The sequence below is a fragment of the Polypterus senegalus genome, chromosome 8, assembly GCF_016835505.1.
Source record: "Polypterus senegalus isolate Bchr_013 chromosome 8, ASM1683550v1, whole genome shotgun sequence".
NCBI classification, from domain to species: domain Eukaryota; kingdom Metazoa; phylum Chordata; class Cladistia; order Polypteriformes; family Polypteridae; genus Polypterus; species Polypterus senegalus.
This window is the reverse complement of record NC_053161.1, coordinates 14,423,414-14,440,710: the sequence shown is the minus strand read 5'-3', so window position 1 is coordinate 14,440,710 and position 17,297 is coordinate 14,423,414. Positions and strand designations below refer to the sequence as shown.

The 17,297-nt window shown below is 39.7% G+C and overlaps 1 long non-coding RNA gene across 2 annotated transcripts; it reads right to left on the bottom strand.

Moving 5' to 3' along the window:
* Window positions 1-914: 914 nt before the first annotated feature.
* Window positions 915-17,297, bottom strand: LOC120533803. 2 transcript variants are annotated; one of them, XR_005634623.1, is made up of 3 exons: window positions 15,328-17,297; window positions 8,382-8,479; window positions 915-2,672 (listed from the first exon to the last, which is right to left on the bottom strand). It is a non-coding gene; the product is annotated as an uncharacterized LOC120533803 (long non-coding RNA). The 2 variants fall into 2 exon arrangements; XR_005634624.1 differs by having other exon boundaries at window positions 15,337-17,297.

Below are 17,297 nucleotides of genomic sequence, written 5' to 3'. Positions count from 1 at the left end.
CTCTACAGATCCCAACTTGTTCACAATACCTGGTAGGACTACAAACCCTTGCACCTTCCTTCTGACCACAGAGGTGCACTAGTGCTGGTCAGATGAGCTGACAGTAAGCTTCAGAACTTTAGCACACGCCTCTCTAGTGACTTGAGGATGACTTTGGTTTTATCCATGTCTGTGTCCATGTAATTTCTCTTGCTGGTTGCAACCAGTGTTCCTCCCCAAAATGAAAACAGCAGAATAAACTGAAAAGAAGTTAAGAATGGGAAGGCAAATATAACCTTCTGGGCAAGGAGAGATCAGTTGGGCCTAGTGATATCCATTCAGAGAGTTACTGCTGGAAGAACAGTTCAACAAAGCAAGGGAGAAGAGTTGGACATTCAACTTGAATTTAAATGCTACAAATTAAGTTAGTTCATACCTTATCGACTGATCTTTACATAGTTCAGCTGTAAGTTAGTGAATTAATGTACCACCATTAAATGGACTGCCTCTCCATTCTGAATAGTTTATTATTGATCTCCTAAAACTGACAAGGAATGAAAAAAGAAAACGTTCACAAGCACAGACACTGCAAAAAGCAGTTTGCACACTACAAACAGGTGGAAATATTGAAAGTACAGTAGCTTTCCGTGTTTATATAAAGTGACAGTATTTAGAATTCCTATACCAAAGTCATGATTCCTTAACCTTTGTCACTTGAATAATGACTCTATACTGTTTCATTTATGTTAGGTAGAATGCCCAGAGGGGACTGGGCGGTCTCATGGTCTGGAATCCCTACAGATTTTATTTTTTCTCCAGCCGTCTGGAGTTTTTTGTTTTTTCTGTCCCCCCTGGCCATTGAACCTTACTCTTATTCGATGTTAATTAATGTTGATTTATTTTGTTTTATAACTGTGTCTTTCATTTTTCTATTCTTTAATATGTAAAGCACTTTGAGCTACTGTTTGTATGAAAATGTGCTATATAAATAAATGTTGTTGTTGGTGTACAAAATGTATGACTTCTCTTCACTAAGCCTCTAACTGGACTACAGTACTCTAGTTTTAAGAGTCTTGGGAAAACAGCGTGAGGAGCAAGAAAAGATACATTGCTCAGCAGGGCTTTAGCATACACATTACCAGAAACATCATGTCATAATAGAACTGAGTATATTATTAGTATATTTGGCCTTGAAGACTTAGACAATCAGAGCACATTACAGTACTGAACAGATACAAAAGTCAAAATCAAAATAAATGCTAATAAACAAATTACCATTTGAAGCACACATGGTTCTCTGAAGCATACTGACTAGTGAGTGAGACTCTGCAACATGGCGGCGTAATGGTCGGTGCAGTTCCAGGAGACCTGGTCATCTTCCATATCCATTTAATATGTTTTCTAAGTGTTTGCATAGCTTTCCTCCCTCATTCTCAAGTCACGGAGGTTAGAATCATCGAAGACTGTGAATTTCTCTAGTGTGTGTGTTTTTCAGTAGCTTGGTGTCCTATCCAGGACTGGTTTGTGTTTTGCAAATTTAGGACACTGGGCTTGACAATATGGTTTGCTCACTGTCTTTGTGAGGTATGCATGGCTTCCTCGAGTCTGTTTTCCACTAATGTTACCAAACTAATTTAAAATGAACAAATGTGGATGTGAGTATCAACATCCCTGCATTGGGCTATCACTTTATCCAGGTTTGGTTCTTGATTGCCACATTAGGCTGTAGCTCCCTGCAAGCCTGAACTGGATTAAGCGGGCTTTGTGAGAAAGTAGATATTTAATCTGCTGCAAGTGTAATTAAATAAATTAAACCTGCAGAGAAGATGTAACTAAGATATTCTAAGATAAATTCCATTTCAAAATGCCTGCTATTCCCATGATGAAAGAGGCAAAGAAATATAAAAATTTGAAGAATACAAAAAATAAATACTTGCAATTCAGGTCAATAAATTGTGTTTCAAATTAAACAACCTCACCCACAGAGCACCGGTCTGTGCACCTCACCTGAACAAGTCAGTGAGCCCCAGCTGACATCCCCTCTCAAATTTTGGTTCCTGTCTAGCTAGTGGTGTCCTGAAAGGGACCATTCCGATGGTTTTATAGAGACTGAATTGCAGATACTATAGAGAGTAGTGTCGTGGGATGAGTGGAACTCACCAAGTTCATTACTGGTCTACTCTCACACTCTAAACTTCACACAAATACACTCAGATCCTGTCCACACCAGTATGTATGAGTGATGCCTACACTGTCAGCATGAACAAGACACAGGTATCCTTCAGACAAATGGAGGCTGGCACACCTTGGTTAAAACCACTTACAAGCCAGCAATGTCTCTCTCGCCATGTGGTCCAGTAGCTGTTTCCTTACTCTTGGCACCCTGTTATTTACTAAATGAAGATACAAGGAATTCCAAAAATTGTAGTGGTGCCAGCCAAATTGTCACTTTTAATCTGTTGGCTTCAGTGTAAAAAAAAAACCAAGTGCATGTTGGCACAACACAAAATACTGAGCAATGGTTGCTGGATAACAGATTCATTGGCTCAATAGAGCAAGATTGCCTTGGTGGAGCTCCATCTCTGGTTGGCTCTGGTTCAAAGGCAATCCCGTTTTCTGGGTGTGGCCATCTTTTATAGGACTCTGACCAGAAGTGGTGTAGTCAATTGCCTTCATGAGGCATCTTCTTTGAGCTGTGGATGAGAAAAGAGATGATACTGTTAGCAACAGAGCAGCCTTCTGTGGAAGTACATACATATGACGAGTTTGGAAGGTCTTAGAAATCTTATGGAAGAAGAGCAGCAATGTCAATAGGGATGTTCACCTGGGTGACTTTTGGATTCAGCAGTTGAGCTGATGCATAAGGTGTCTTCTTCAACTGCCAAATGGAATGGTATCTCCTTCTCTGACTTACCTCTGTCTTTGATGTTGCTCTTTTTTAGTCTCTAGGACAGGCCATTATTAATATCAAAAATCCATGTGGGATTTTGTATTTTGTGATATTACAGACATGTGATTGGCTAGTTATCATGATGATGGATGGCTCTGCCTAAAAGATTTTGATTCTCATATTTATCTGTGCAATCTCTTACTGTCTTCAAATCCTTTACTATTAATTGATAATTTTAAACTAAGAATGTCATAAATTACTCAGTTCATAAACTATTGGCAAATTATTGGTCATAAAAAAGGAATACGAATGTAGTTAAGTAAATTGGCTTTGTAAATTGTTACTTTCATTGCAGTTCTTTTGAGAAAAACTAAAACCTTACAACAGAGGCAGATTTAACCTTTTTGATGTTTTTTTTTTAATATATTGCCTGTAGTTTCAAAAATAACAATTTTATCCTCCAGGACACATGGAAAGAGTTTGGGAAATACACAGGAGACTGACTACTTCCTTTTCAGGCTAGAGCCCCCTGACCTGGAAGAGAAACAGTTAGCCCACCCTTTATTATACTCCCTATTATATAAAAAAATCCTGGGATGAGACGTGACTTTTTCAGAGATACTTTCAAGTCCTGCGAGACGAGACTTTGTGTGAAGAGATTTAACTACGCCCAGGGCCAGAAATAAAAGACAAAGAGTAGATGACAAAGTAGAATGTCGTAAAGAATTCAGAAATGTTGGCGCGATACACATACAGAGCAGGTCAGAGATAATGAAAGTGCTAAACTTCAATAGTCTCAAAAAAAGATAGTAAAGATCACATTAGTGCAAACAAACAGAAATTATTACTCGGTTAAATAACGGAGCAGCATAAAGAGATTGAATATACTATTTCAATTTAAACTTTAAGTCAGAGACTTGTAGATCATCTAATTTGTGTTGCCATCAGGGAGAAAAAAAGTAGTGTTTCTTCTCAATGAAGAGGCGTATCCGCCAGAATTAAAAGATTTGTTGTTTGGTGAAAGTGAAATCCACATACGCGAGCAGCAGAGAGGATTAGAGGAGGAAAAAGAAACTACTTGTGAGATGAAACTAATTGGTATGTTAAATAACCAAACAAAACTGTCTCTTGATATTCAAGACTGTGCCAGCTTTGAAGTGTTCGGGGCAAAGCAAATATGACAGTAAGGCTCAAAAGCTTCCATGACCCAAGCAGAAGCTCTTTAATATTTACCTGTGTGTTTCTCCTATGTACATGTTCCAGTTTTTGGTACTAGGTAGTGCACAAAATAGTATACTTCAAATCATGGAGTAGGCAGTGACATGACCTTTGTGACATAACTGTTGTGACAGATAGGGGGCACTATCGCTCCCTTGAACCCTTGTCCAATACGCCAGACACCAAATAAAAGTCCAAACATTTGACTTTTTATTAATCAACAGTGCACAAAGACCCCTTTCCTCCACTATACTCATCCAATACACAATAATAATCACAATAAACCAATCCTCCACTCCCAGACGCATTGCCACTGTTCCAACCAGCTCAGCTCGCCGTCTGGGAGCTCCCACAATCCTTTTATATTCCCGGAAGTGTTCCAATCCCTAGTCCATGTGATCTCTTATCACTTCCGGGTCAGATAAAAAGTTCTTTTCTTCACCCCGGAAGCACATCATTCCCCTTGTCCATGTGACTCGGACGTACTTCCAGGGCGTAAGGCAAATAACCCTCATTCCTCTCTGTAGCGTCTCCTAGTGGCCCCCAAGGTATCCAACAGTGCTGTGTATAAAAACTCCAATGTCCAGGATGCCCTGCTGGTCTTCGGGGCACCTCCATACTACTGGGAGGGCTCCACCTGGCGGCTTGGGGATATTGGCCGGAATGAACGGCCGGCCATACACCACACTGTTTGTTGTGATATCACCTCATCAGCCTAAGAGGACTTCAGGAATGTCAGCAACAACCTCTGGGGTTACTGAATTGTGTGTTTTACCGGAGTACTTGCCATGGGATATTGTTCCTCGACTCCCTCACATGACAGCTTGGAGGAGCCTATGTGAATGTGGAGCCTCACAACTGAAATACGCTATATTCCATTGAATACATTATGACTTTCCTCTAGCTTCATCAAACTGTTTGCTCAGCTAAATTTCATACACAACCTTGTATCTAATTTGTCTTATTTTTATTTCTGTTTCTCCCTGTCTGTCTCCATCTAGCAATAAAAGACTTCTCTTCACATTGTGGGAATCCTGTCCTTACAGTATATGGCATTTGTTAGCTTTTGCTTTATTTAATCTGCAAAAAGCACAGGTATCAGATTTAGTAGCAACATATTTCCCAACATATAAATATGGGTACGGTGAAGTTTATTTACATGTAGCTTTAGTAAATTTTACACAAGCTCTCCATATGAAGATAATTTAGGAGTGTAAATGCGGCCATTTCTAGGAGTGTTTTATGAATGAGACACATTGAAAGCATTTTTTTCTTACAAGACAATTCTTTAAGTAAGACAAGATGGCAAAGGATCTCCATTTGGAACTGACTCTAGTGACTCATAAATTAGAGAGACAGACAGCAACAAGTAGCACTCTTCTGTTTTATGTCTTCAGGCTAATGAGAAAGCCAGGCGGGACCATTCAAGAAGATCTACAGACTGAGAATTTCTATTAATCAAGAACACTTACTGGATTTTATCTTTATTAGACAAAAGAGATCTACAGCTTACCTGTTACATTTCATCATGAGGATCTACAGTGAGTAACCATGTCTCTTTTGACTCTGCTAAATACGTTGTACTGGTCTTGACTAAAGAAGGCAGTAGGTACAGTATGTGATGAAATGACTGTACAATCAACTAACATAGCCGATATTCCAGCTTGAGATGAGGTCAGTCAGTCATTTTCTAAATCACTTGAACAGGGTCGTGGAGGTCTGCTGGACCCTATCCCAGCTAGCATTGGGTGCAAGTCAGAAACTAACCCTGGACAGGGCACCAGTCCATTACAGAGTGAATAAACACACATATACACAGCAATTACACATCAGGGCCAATTTAGGATTGCCAGTCCACCTAACCTGCATGTCTTTGGACTGTGGGAAGAAACTGGAGCATCTGCAGAAAATCTATGCAGACATGGGGAGAACATGCAAAGTTCACACATGGAGGACCTGGGACATGAACTCTGGTCTCCTTACTGCGACGCAGCAGCGTTGCCACTGCACCACCATGCCACCCTTGAGATGAGGTGCTATACAGATCTGAAGTCTCCAATGAGCCAAAATGTAATAGAAATTCAAAAACCCTTTAGCAGTCTACATATCACCTGAATAGTAATGAGAGAAGGTTCCAACCCTCTGGGGAATTTCTGAAAGCAGTTAGGTTATTCTGATTCTCTAAATAAAAGCCATGGAAATTTTTAAAAACTATATTTGGATGGCTTTGAGTCTGCTGAGGCTCTTTTTGAAGTTACATAACTGAGAGAGGCATCCAGACTCTCAAACATATGGCAATGACAGAAGAAGCATAGGGCAGAGACACAAAGGGAGATGAAGCCATCAAGGATTGTATGATAAAATGTAAGAGAAGATGCAAGAGAAACGTCATAGGGAACACTTCAAGGCTGAGAAATTTCCTTCAACCCATTACGTAATAGTACACGGCTCCTGTGGTGAAGGTTGGGACATGATACCTGTTAACATAAGTTGGCTGTGTCAGAGTTGCCGTGTTCCTGGCTCTTTAACTGCATATTGGGTCTAGGGAGATGCAGGGAGAGCTCTGGGGATGCGGCCTCTAGACTTTCTTGTGACATGAAAATCAAAAGTAACACCAAAGTGAAGTTTATAGTCCACTCCCTGATAACGGCTTACTGAGCTTTGGGATGGCAAAAAAGCAGTACGTTCTGAGTGTGGAGAGGATAGAACAGAATGTAGGTGGAAAAGTGTTTGTTTTTAGTAAGTATGCAGGTAAATGAGCCACCCCATCTGATATAAAGTGACCTCAATCTGCATAGTCATGCCTAGTGGGTTTTATAATTGTTTGTTTTTTATACTTTTGTACTGATATATATTTATTTTTCACAAATGTTTACCTATCTTTACTCTGTGTTTTTGTGGCTAACAAAGGTGCCCAATCACAACATGTCCTTAATGGCTGTTTCGGATTTTACATGTCTATACAGACGTAGGATCTCCTTTGCCAACAGAAAAGCCTGTATTATTTGAAGCTTGGATACGGCATGGTACTAGAAACATTCCTTGGGAATTTTGTTTCATGTTGACTCAAAAGCACTGTACATTTATGCAGTGAGCCTTCTGTTCTACCTCAGTCCAAAGTTGCCATTTTGGATTGAGATCTTGGTACTGTTCCGGTCTTTGTAGCAAACTGAATTGCATTAGTAAGACAAACTTGAGATTACATGATGGAAGATCCTGCTGTAAGTATCGAATTAGACAAAGCAGACTGTGATCAAAAAGGGATGCACATGGTCAGCGACAATAGTTAGATACATTGGGGGCATTTAAATAATGTTCATCTGGTATTAAGAGCCTTAGTGTGGGCCAAGAACACATTCCTCACTCCATTACATTGCCACCCAAGCCTGTATCACTGACACAACCCAGGACGGATCTGTGAATTGATGTCACAGTGACAAAAGTGTATGGGACAAATGAGTGTGGTGACAAATACAGTATGCTCATCTTTTGGGGAATTTACTTTAGTGGGCACTTACAAAAAACAATGAAAATCTTCCACTGCAGGTTACAATGCTTTTAGCCTTAAGCATTGTGCCTTGTGATGACATGTCCACTGTTTTCTGTCTATACTTTCTCTCCAGAGCTAGATGTGTTCAAATACTGTGGTTGACCTTGTATACTGGATACAATTTTTCTTGAGGGATGGATTTAAAAAGATAAAAAGCAAAACATTTACTGGTATGCTGAAAATCTTTTGAAAACTTGCAAACGTATTTAATCAAGTGCTCATTAAAAAGATATATTTTAGCCTGACCAAAAATAAACACATTAAACCAATATCTACTGAAACTGTCAGAATTTTTAATTATAATGCAACATAGATTTTAGATCATACTGTTCACTCCTGTATCCAAATCAAGATAACGTATGCCAAGCTAATGGTTAATACCAGCGTATGGACATCTGCTTGTTGCAAGGAACTGCGTATCATTCGTTGCAATAACTTCCACAGTCCAGGTATTACTCCTTTTGTGTTTTTTGGTTTCTCGTCCAATGTCTTTGCCAATAACTTCCACTGCCTTTTCAAGGTACACTTGAAAACCAAATGCCAAGCAAAGCACTTGAAATTGTATTTGCAGGTCTTTCAATGATGTATTTGGGGCACAACAGATGTGGCAAATCTGAGTGTGAATTCCTCATTCCGAGGGCAACAACACTTTTAGCTGTTATAAGTAAAGACTCATAGGTTCTATTGTATTCATACATAAAGGTTTTATTACAACAGTAAGGTCACAATCAGGCCCACGTTTACCTCAAAGAATGAAGGACAGGAATTTGTAACACTTTTTGGTCCAGGACTTTGCTTCCAATGTTGTACATGTTTTCAAATGCAGTGTAGCCTTCATTTGGCTAAAAAATGAATCATAAGAAAAGTGTTTATTTATTGAACGCTAAAATCAGATCTTGCATCTAGTGCTGTAGTAAATCTGCAGCCGTTTAATGTGACATCCCAAAGAGTGGCCTGAGAATATCTACAGTATAATGCAGACAATTCAGAGTTTCTGTTGGAGAAGTTCCATTAAGGAACTGCAAATTTAAGGAAGAAGAAGAAAATGAATAAACGAGACACTGTGCATGTAGTATAACTCCTGTGAAACCTTTAGGTTGTTTTCACACCATTGAATAAGCACATTCAATGAATAGATGAATTGACAACGGAACCTCTGCAATGATTAAACAGATCCAGTCAACTACTGCAATACGTTATCTCTGACAATTATTAGTATTTCTGGCTATGTACATGCATTACACACCAGACAAAGTGATCATATCCAGACTCGTGTACTTTCCACATAATATATATTTTTCTGATGCTTTTAGTGAGCAAAGATTCAATGGCACACTCTGAAATGACCAATGGCTGTGAGGTGACAAAGCTACCCACAGTGCCACCCACACTGAATCAGTAAGACAGAAACTGAAACACTCTAAAAAGTATTTCTCGCTCTCAGTAAACAAATCCCCTTTTGGGTTGTTTAGTTGTACAGCACTCACTGGAACTCATGCCAACGCAAATCTCACTGACTTACTATTCCAAAATGGCTTCTTATAAACTTGTGCTCCCCTCACCACACACCTAATATCATATTTGCATCTCCCATTTTTAAAAAGACAGCCTCTGCAAGTCATAGCACTCAAGTAGAATTTTCTCTTAAGATTTAAAATTTGGTATTTTTCAAGTCAAAGCTATTTCTTCATAATTATGGTATAAGTTTACTCGCCACATAAGCAGTGTCCTAAAGAGAAGCATTTTTAAATTAAACTTAAAAACTTCTCTAAGTTTAAAATAGGTATCAAGGGCACAATTCCAAATGTGAAAACAAAAGTATAAAATGTAATGAATACATCCATTTTTAAGCCAAGTGTAATTAAGTATTGATCCACACCTTGAGATTACACATTTACTGTGAAACAGTGTTTCCATATTGTTTTAATAAGGAATAAAAGCAAAACATTTCTGGGAGATATGGCCATTTTAAAAGGAGACTGGCTCCTCACTGCCGCCCTCTGCTACAACCTTTCAGCACCTTTTCACCTTGAAAACTCCTTTGCTGCTTCTGCTGCTCTTATAATTGATGATGTTAGGGTTAGGGTTAGGGTTAGGGTTCTGTAAACAGCTAGACAATAATCAATGACAAAATGTCACATTTACAGTAAGTTTCAGTACATTTGATGGAGAATATCATAGCAATTGTACAAACACAGGACTCTGTGTTACAAGATTGAGCCCCAGCACTGGTGTTCATGATCCTGTAAAGATTACTCGAAATCAGAGTTGATATAAATTGCTATAAATCACAATTCAGATCAGCCTCATAATATTACAGGTGGGATAAATGTCTACGGACAAGAAACAAAGTTCTAAACTACTTTTACTCAATCGAATTGTCAGTGTGAGCAACTCAGCAATGCGCTATAAAATTAAAAAATTGTCATAGTTCATTTTGTTTCACCATTGCTTAACTTTATCGGACACCCTGCCCTTTCAGTTTCCTCAGCAGTTTTATTGTCTTGCATGCACACGGCACACAACAGAAGGAGTGAAATGCCGAGTGCTGCTTGGCACTGTGAACTTAGTATCTACAGTACATGCTGGCCGCCTTGTCCCTTACACAAATATAAGACTGCTAGAAAACATAGTTTAGTGTAATTAGTTCAGTCTTTTATTGACACGTGTACAACAAAATCTCATTTGCGTGCTTGACTAACAAACCCCATGCTGCTAATCGGCGTGAATCTTGATTGGTAGGCTATGTAAAATCCAGCAACATAGAACGTAATAGACGAAAAGTACTCTCAAGCATTCCCCACCAGCTTGCAGGTTAAGCAGTTTGCGATTTCAGTTTATAAAACCACATACAAAGTCATCAGGCATTCACACAATGAATACCCAGCAAGCACCAGCTTTCACATGTAGAAAAGAGCAAGCTGTAGGGGAACAGCACAATGCTGGAAGGCAGTATGTTCACACTATTTCTACAGAGACTGTGCGGGTGTGATTCACTTTGTGTGCCTTTACTGCATATCAAAAATATGATTAAAATAATGACATAGAAAAGAAATACATGTACACATCTGCCTCCAGTGCAGTCACAATCATTTGACGGCAGATGCATGTTCAAATCACAAGATTTCATAGCATACGGACAGTTCTGCCACTATATATGACACTCAGTGCATTTTTGTGCATTTAGTACAAGCCATGCTTGAACATAACACTTGGAAGAAACAGAACTGGACGGTGTTAAGGCTAGGGGGGCACTAGTGAGCCCCAAACATGAACACTAGTGATGAGCGAGCATGACGCTATTCGAACGTCTCTGCCCTGCACGTTTCACGGGTTGGAGACAGCCAATCAAGGGGCAGGTAAGTACTGCCCTCGCTGTAATGCCAGCACCTGACATGGCTATTGGCTGGCCGGAACACGTCATCGGGTGCTATATATGTTTCTGTCACTTTCTGACCTTTTCCAATGGACCAGGCACCCTCCCCTCTTCAGAGTAGGGGGTGCCTGGTTGTCTCACATTGACTTACATTATACACGAACATCGCAATGTGTTCGGACCGAACACCCGAACACTTTGGTGCTCGCTCATCACTAATGAACACACAAGACAGTCCTGGGTTTCCATAAGGGGTGTTTATTACAAATACCTAGTAAAAACATGAACAAAACAAGTTGTTTCTTCTCCTCTCTCTAACCATACTGCTCTCCTCCAGTCCAGTGTTGACTTCCTACCTTCCAACTTACCTGGACAAGTCAGTTTGGTTCTTGGGAATACTTATGGTGCCAGGGCTTTTGCCCATTGGAAGCACTTCCAGGTCATATGAAAGTTGCAAATAAGAGGGAGCACATCTCCCTGCAGCACCCATGGACCTTGTTTGAGTCCGAGCTGGAACCGATATCCAGGGCTGCTGCAATCTAGCATTCAGGAGGAACAAACGTCCCTTAGAATCAGTCCCTCCGTGTCGTTCCCTTTCACCCCGTCCAGGGAAGGTACTATACATATGTCTGGTCAGGATGCCTGGGGCATTCCATCTGGGTAAGGAATTTTCTCCATTGGTTGGGATGTCTGTCTATCCACCTGGGGAGTCTCGGTCGGGTATGGCACCTTTCTCTCTTTCTTGGTCGGAATGTCTGTCTGTCACCTTGGAGTCGCTTATTCAGGTAAGGAACTATCCCTTCTCCTGTTTGGGACGCCCGCCCATCCTGTGTGGCACTTACAACAGATAAAAGGAAGATAATATGCAGCCAACTTCTCTTTGGTGGTAAAACTGTGGAAAATGTCAAATCTGTACCCATGACAGCTGCCTCTGACCAGACAAGCAAGCAGAAATCATATTCTTACCTCAAGAAAATAGCACCAGGAATCTGTGATAAAAAGTACTACTTCCAGTTTACGTTTGATGTCAGAAACATGGAAGGCACATTTTCTTAAATCAAAACCCATTTAAAGCCCATCCTAAACTGCTCTGAACTTAAAAGGAACCGCTTCATTTTAGAACACAATCTTAATGTGGAAAATTAATGCATAACATCATTGTGAAGAAGTAACTTTGACTTGAAAAATACCAAACTTATTCTTAAAAAAAAACAGTGATCTGCTTACAAGATTGAACCCTCAAAGTGATGTGCACAATTTATCATCATTAATGGAACAAAATATGAAACCAGAAGAGGACATCAAACCCTCTATCACTATCAAGTTCAAAATTAGTCCTCAAATATAACATGATCTGAAACATAACCGCTCCAAAACAAATAAAAAAAAAAGGTTCTGAATTAAAATGCATTCTTCATATTGGCACTATTAAGTAAATGATTATTGGGTGTACAAACTGAACAACAGGCCTGAGATGCAGAAAAGATGTGAAGAATAATCTGGAAATAGAAAGATGTATACAAATAAGTCTTCAGAAACTTGGCTATATATCCAGTAAGAAAATTAAGTCAATCATTTTCAAGGAAAATTTTTTTATATTATGTATATTGTTTATTTTAATCTCAACTCTAGGCATATCAGTCACTATTAGTAAAATTATTTAATTATTAGTAAACATTTTATAATTTAGTGTTTATACCTAAGAATTGTTTTTAATAATGTGGAATGTAACTTTAAAACAGAATTATTTTGGCTGGTTAAGTTAAAACAAATTACCAGTTCACTGTTTATTGTAATAAATGCTAAAATTACAAAGATCCTAAATAAATCTATCAAAAAAAGGAAAAGCCCTTAACCAAAATGAAAATCTTCATTACCTTTTTTAGTTGAAGTTATTTTTTCACAATTCTGGTAGACACTCATTTGCACTGGAAATGAACTTGTTAAGTGAAGCATTATTTAGAAATTTAAAGTAAAAGAAAATTCTTAACCCCCGGGGTCTATTTGACACTAGAGCAAATATGAACCAGAAGCCTTAGAATGTACTGAAAATGTTATTTTCAAACGCAGGAATTGTCTTAATTCAGTTCTTGAGATGGCACACATACTCGAATTGTGTGAATGTGTTTGATTTTTTGTAAGATGGCATCATTTTAAAAGACGTCTGGCCATCCTCTTCATTTTTTCCCTCCCCATACATGATACCTTTCATCTGTAGTGATGTGTTTTCTTGTAGCTCATTTTGGGAATGTTACATATGTAATTAGACTTTAAAACTTGCTTTTCTAAGATGGGTTGAAATCTAAGTAATCAACGTAAACTTCAGCATTAACGTTTCCAGTACACCATGCAATGCATATCCTGTTTTATGCCATTTGGTATGGGATTCATGAAATGAGTGTTAATGTGTTGTGAGGACTTCAGCCCGGACACAACCAGACGTACGTTGGCAGTTCTAAAACACACACGTTTATTTAAACAAAGGTCCCAAAACCCAAGTCCCGCACACACAGTGCTTCCAGCACCAAAACACCCTTCCATGAGCCTTCACTGTCCATGGACTGCCTCTGTCCTGTTTGCTGGAGAGTCGCCCTACTCCAGCACCCGACCCTCACTCCCCGACTGTAGGAAGGCGGCCCCTTTTAGATTCACCCGGATGTGATCCAGGTGCTTGCTCATGACCTTCCGGCGGCACTTCCTGGTGTGGTGGAAGTGCCGCACGAGCACCCGGAAGCACTCTGGGCGTCCCTGGAAGGTCCTTCCTCCACCTGCCTAGGTGTGGCGGAAGTGCACATTGCACATCTCCCAGGCTCCACAATGCTGGGGGCGCCCCCTTGCTCCCCTCCTTATCCAGGGCGGTTGCCCCCTTGCAGCCCTGGGTACGTACAAACTGCCTCCCAGTCTTTCCAGGCGTCTCAGCTGGGTCTGGCCCCCAGCCTCATGCCACAGTGTGTGAAGCACCACATATTGGAATGACAAGTGCAATGCATTTTATGATGATGTTTGTGATGCACCATCTCTTGGAATGACAGAGACATAACAACAGAGCGGACATATAGACACTTATCCTTTTATTAAGGTGAATCTTTCATTTCCTTCCATGCTTTTGGTAAAATTCCACCAGGACCAGGGGCTCAAAGAGCAATCACAGGGCTATGGGATAAGTGTTCCTATTGACTGCAATCAAAGCTAGAAGGTCCAAACGGGCAGCTTTTGTTTACTTGCTGATTGTGGTTGCTGCAGCAGCACACTGCTTAATGCTCCTTTGGTGCTTCTGCTTTGCACCATGACTCCCATCATACTGGCTGTTTACATGACAGCTCCACCAATCTTTGAGCAGAGATGGGAACCCATAGGCTTCACTCAGAAGAGGCAGTGCTTAGATAAAAATCCAGAACCTTTCCTAAACTTTCCTTAGAAGCAGAACCCTAGCTGTTTTGAAGTTGATATATTCGGTAAGCTCTAAGGCTTTAGCTTCATATTTAATCTGCTTCCCTTTAGGCTGCAATTGCAAGCTCCTGGGGGTATTGATTTTTATTTATAAATAATGTTTCATTAAAGACAGAAATTTCTCTGGTTAATGAATGTATACCATGATTATGAAGAAGTAATCTTCATGTCAAATATATTGATCTTATCCTTTAATAGAAATTTTGGGATAAAAGCTGAAGTGACTGTGCATGAAAGACAGCACATCTTAAGGAGCTGAAGCCAAAGACGTATGGAGACAAATTATGTATGGAGGTATGGTGGTTAGCTCTTCCACCCCTGTGTTTGTATAGAGTTTGCATACTCTTCCGATGCTTGTGTGTTCTTTTTCCAGGTACTCACGTTTCCTCCCTGCACCTTAAAGCGCTGTGTTGACTTGAAACTGACCGAGTGAATGTGGATGTGTGCATGGGCACATGTAAATGTGAGCATATCCTGTGGTGGATAGGCCTCCTCCTGTCCCAGCCTTGCTCTTGCCGTAGCTTTCGGAACAGGCATCTGCCCCTACACCCCTTAACTAAACCAGAAAAAAAAGACTTGACGTCTAATAATTAAAGGAATTGTTTAAGTCATAGGCATTAAAGCATGTTCCACTGTTTATCAAACTGGTATATGTGACACTAAGTCTAAACTTGAAAGACTGACTTACTCTTTCTAATTCATATTTAATTGTTGTTTGGTACATTTTTATCTCTCTTTATAAATTTCTAACAATTATGATTCATTTTGTTTTATTTACTAATCTACTTGTAAATACTTTAGAAAATCCAGCGAATAATTAGGTATAATAGCAACTGAACAGGGTAATCATAAAGCTTCACAAACCGTACTGACTTTGTCCACTCCAGCTCGGCACCACGCTCTTCGTCCATTCCTCCCGGAGGAAGTGGCATGTTGCGTCTAACTGGACTGCCATGTGTATGCGGTGCTACAGGCGTCTGCTCCACAAAGCCAGTCAGTCAGAGCTCACATCAGCCTGTGTATTCTGCTCCCTAGCTTTGCACCCCTTCTTCTCGTGCCAGCTCCTGTTAAAATACATTTCAACAAGTACAGCTGTATTATTCCAATAAAACATTTTGTAAATGAATTCCAGTTACAGCAAATTATAAAGTTTGATTTAACAGTTTTAATTTAACGGTTTGCATAATCTGACTTTTTTTTGAGCCATGGGGATTCAATAGTGTGGAGTCACTATGATATTAGGTACTTGAGCCCTGTACACACCAGATTCCCTCTGGACATGTTACAGTTTGTATTTGTATAGCTGCTGATTCTGATGAAGGCATCCCATTAAACATTAATAACCTTTGGATTTGCAGCAGATAAACTGAGGAGAACGTTGTGCCCTGAAGACATGAGAATGTTAGTTTTGCTTGAAATGCTTACTTGTGCACACCTCAGCTACAGCAAGGCAGTACCACTTCTGTCCAGATGAGGGTGGTAGCACCTCACCGACAGACTGACCTGCTCCTGGCATCACAGTGAACCTGCAGACGTGAAATAACACTTCACACGGACACCGTCGAGTTCAGGTGAGCTGCTGCTAGAACATGTTAAAAGTTACCTGGCCATTGAAAATGAATTGGAGATCCAAATGTAGTGAGGCTGAAAGGTTAAAAGTTACAGAATAGCATCAGTGAAATTTACTTCAGGGGGTTTTGTTAAAATATATACTGGTAGCAGCTGGTAGCTGTTTGATTAAACCAAAGATTGCAACAAGCTTCATATCAAAGAAATAAAGTGATGGAGACAAATAAAAAACATACAGCTTCACTGGTAAGTGAAAACATATGCAGCCAAAACAAGAAAGAGCTGCTTGGCTCCTAAATAAATTAGTCTCAGACTTAAATCTTGAAAGTGCTTTCAGAATGCTATTTGCTTTTTAAGGCACACACCACATTTTCTTTTTAATGAAAGAAAAGAAAAATCCGAGAAATTATGCTGACAAAACGCACAAAATTAGAAATGACAAATGACCATACGTGTTGCATCATGGCGTAAATCTCAGGAAATATCTCTGGTCCTGTTTACAGCTCTTGATTACATTTCTTTTCTTTGATTAGAAGAAACCAAATCTATATTTATGGCTATTAACAAAATACCATTAAAAACATTAGTGCAATTACAATTACGAGCACGCCTGAAACTAAAAAAAAACAACTTTATGTATAATTTGCATCTAAAGACAAAATCCATTTAAGGGTAATCAATCTGCTCTGCCATACTTAATGATCCGTAATAAATCACAAAGGGCTTTATGAAACAAGTGAAAAATATCAAAACAAGAAGCAATGTTTCCGTGTCATATTTAATGACTCTGCGGTTAGGACTGCTGTTTCTCACCTCCACTGACCCAGGATCAATTCACAGCACAGTCCATCTGCATGGAATTGCCTGTTCTCCCTGTATCCACTCCTGAAGAGTCATGGTGTTAGCCGTTCTTTGCAGACTCCTTATCTGTAACAATGGCTGAGTGTTTTGCCATGAAGCTGTACGGATGGGACTGCACGTACCTGTAACCATGAAATGGACCTACAGAAAACTACAGCCATTATTATCTCAGCCACTTCAGAAAATGGCTGGACTGAATTAGGATTAAGAGAGAACCAAGAATTTGTGAGCACTACTGTTGCTGGTTTACTCTTTCCACAGAGAGAGTCTGATTGTCAAACGTCAAGTGAGGACCACATTTTTGTTCATTTTTCAAACGATTCAGATCGCACTGACTACTTAATATCAATCTGTGTAGATTAGTTGCTTATATGAGGTATAAGAAGAATTCAACATATACTGAA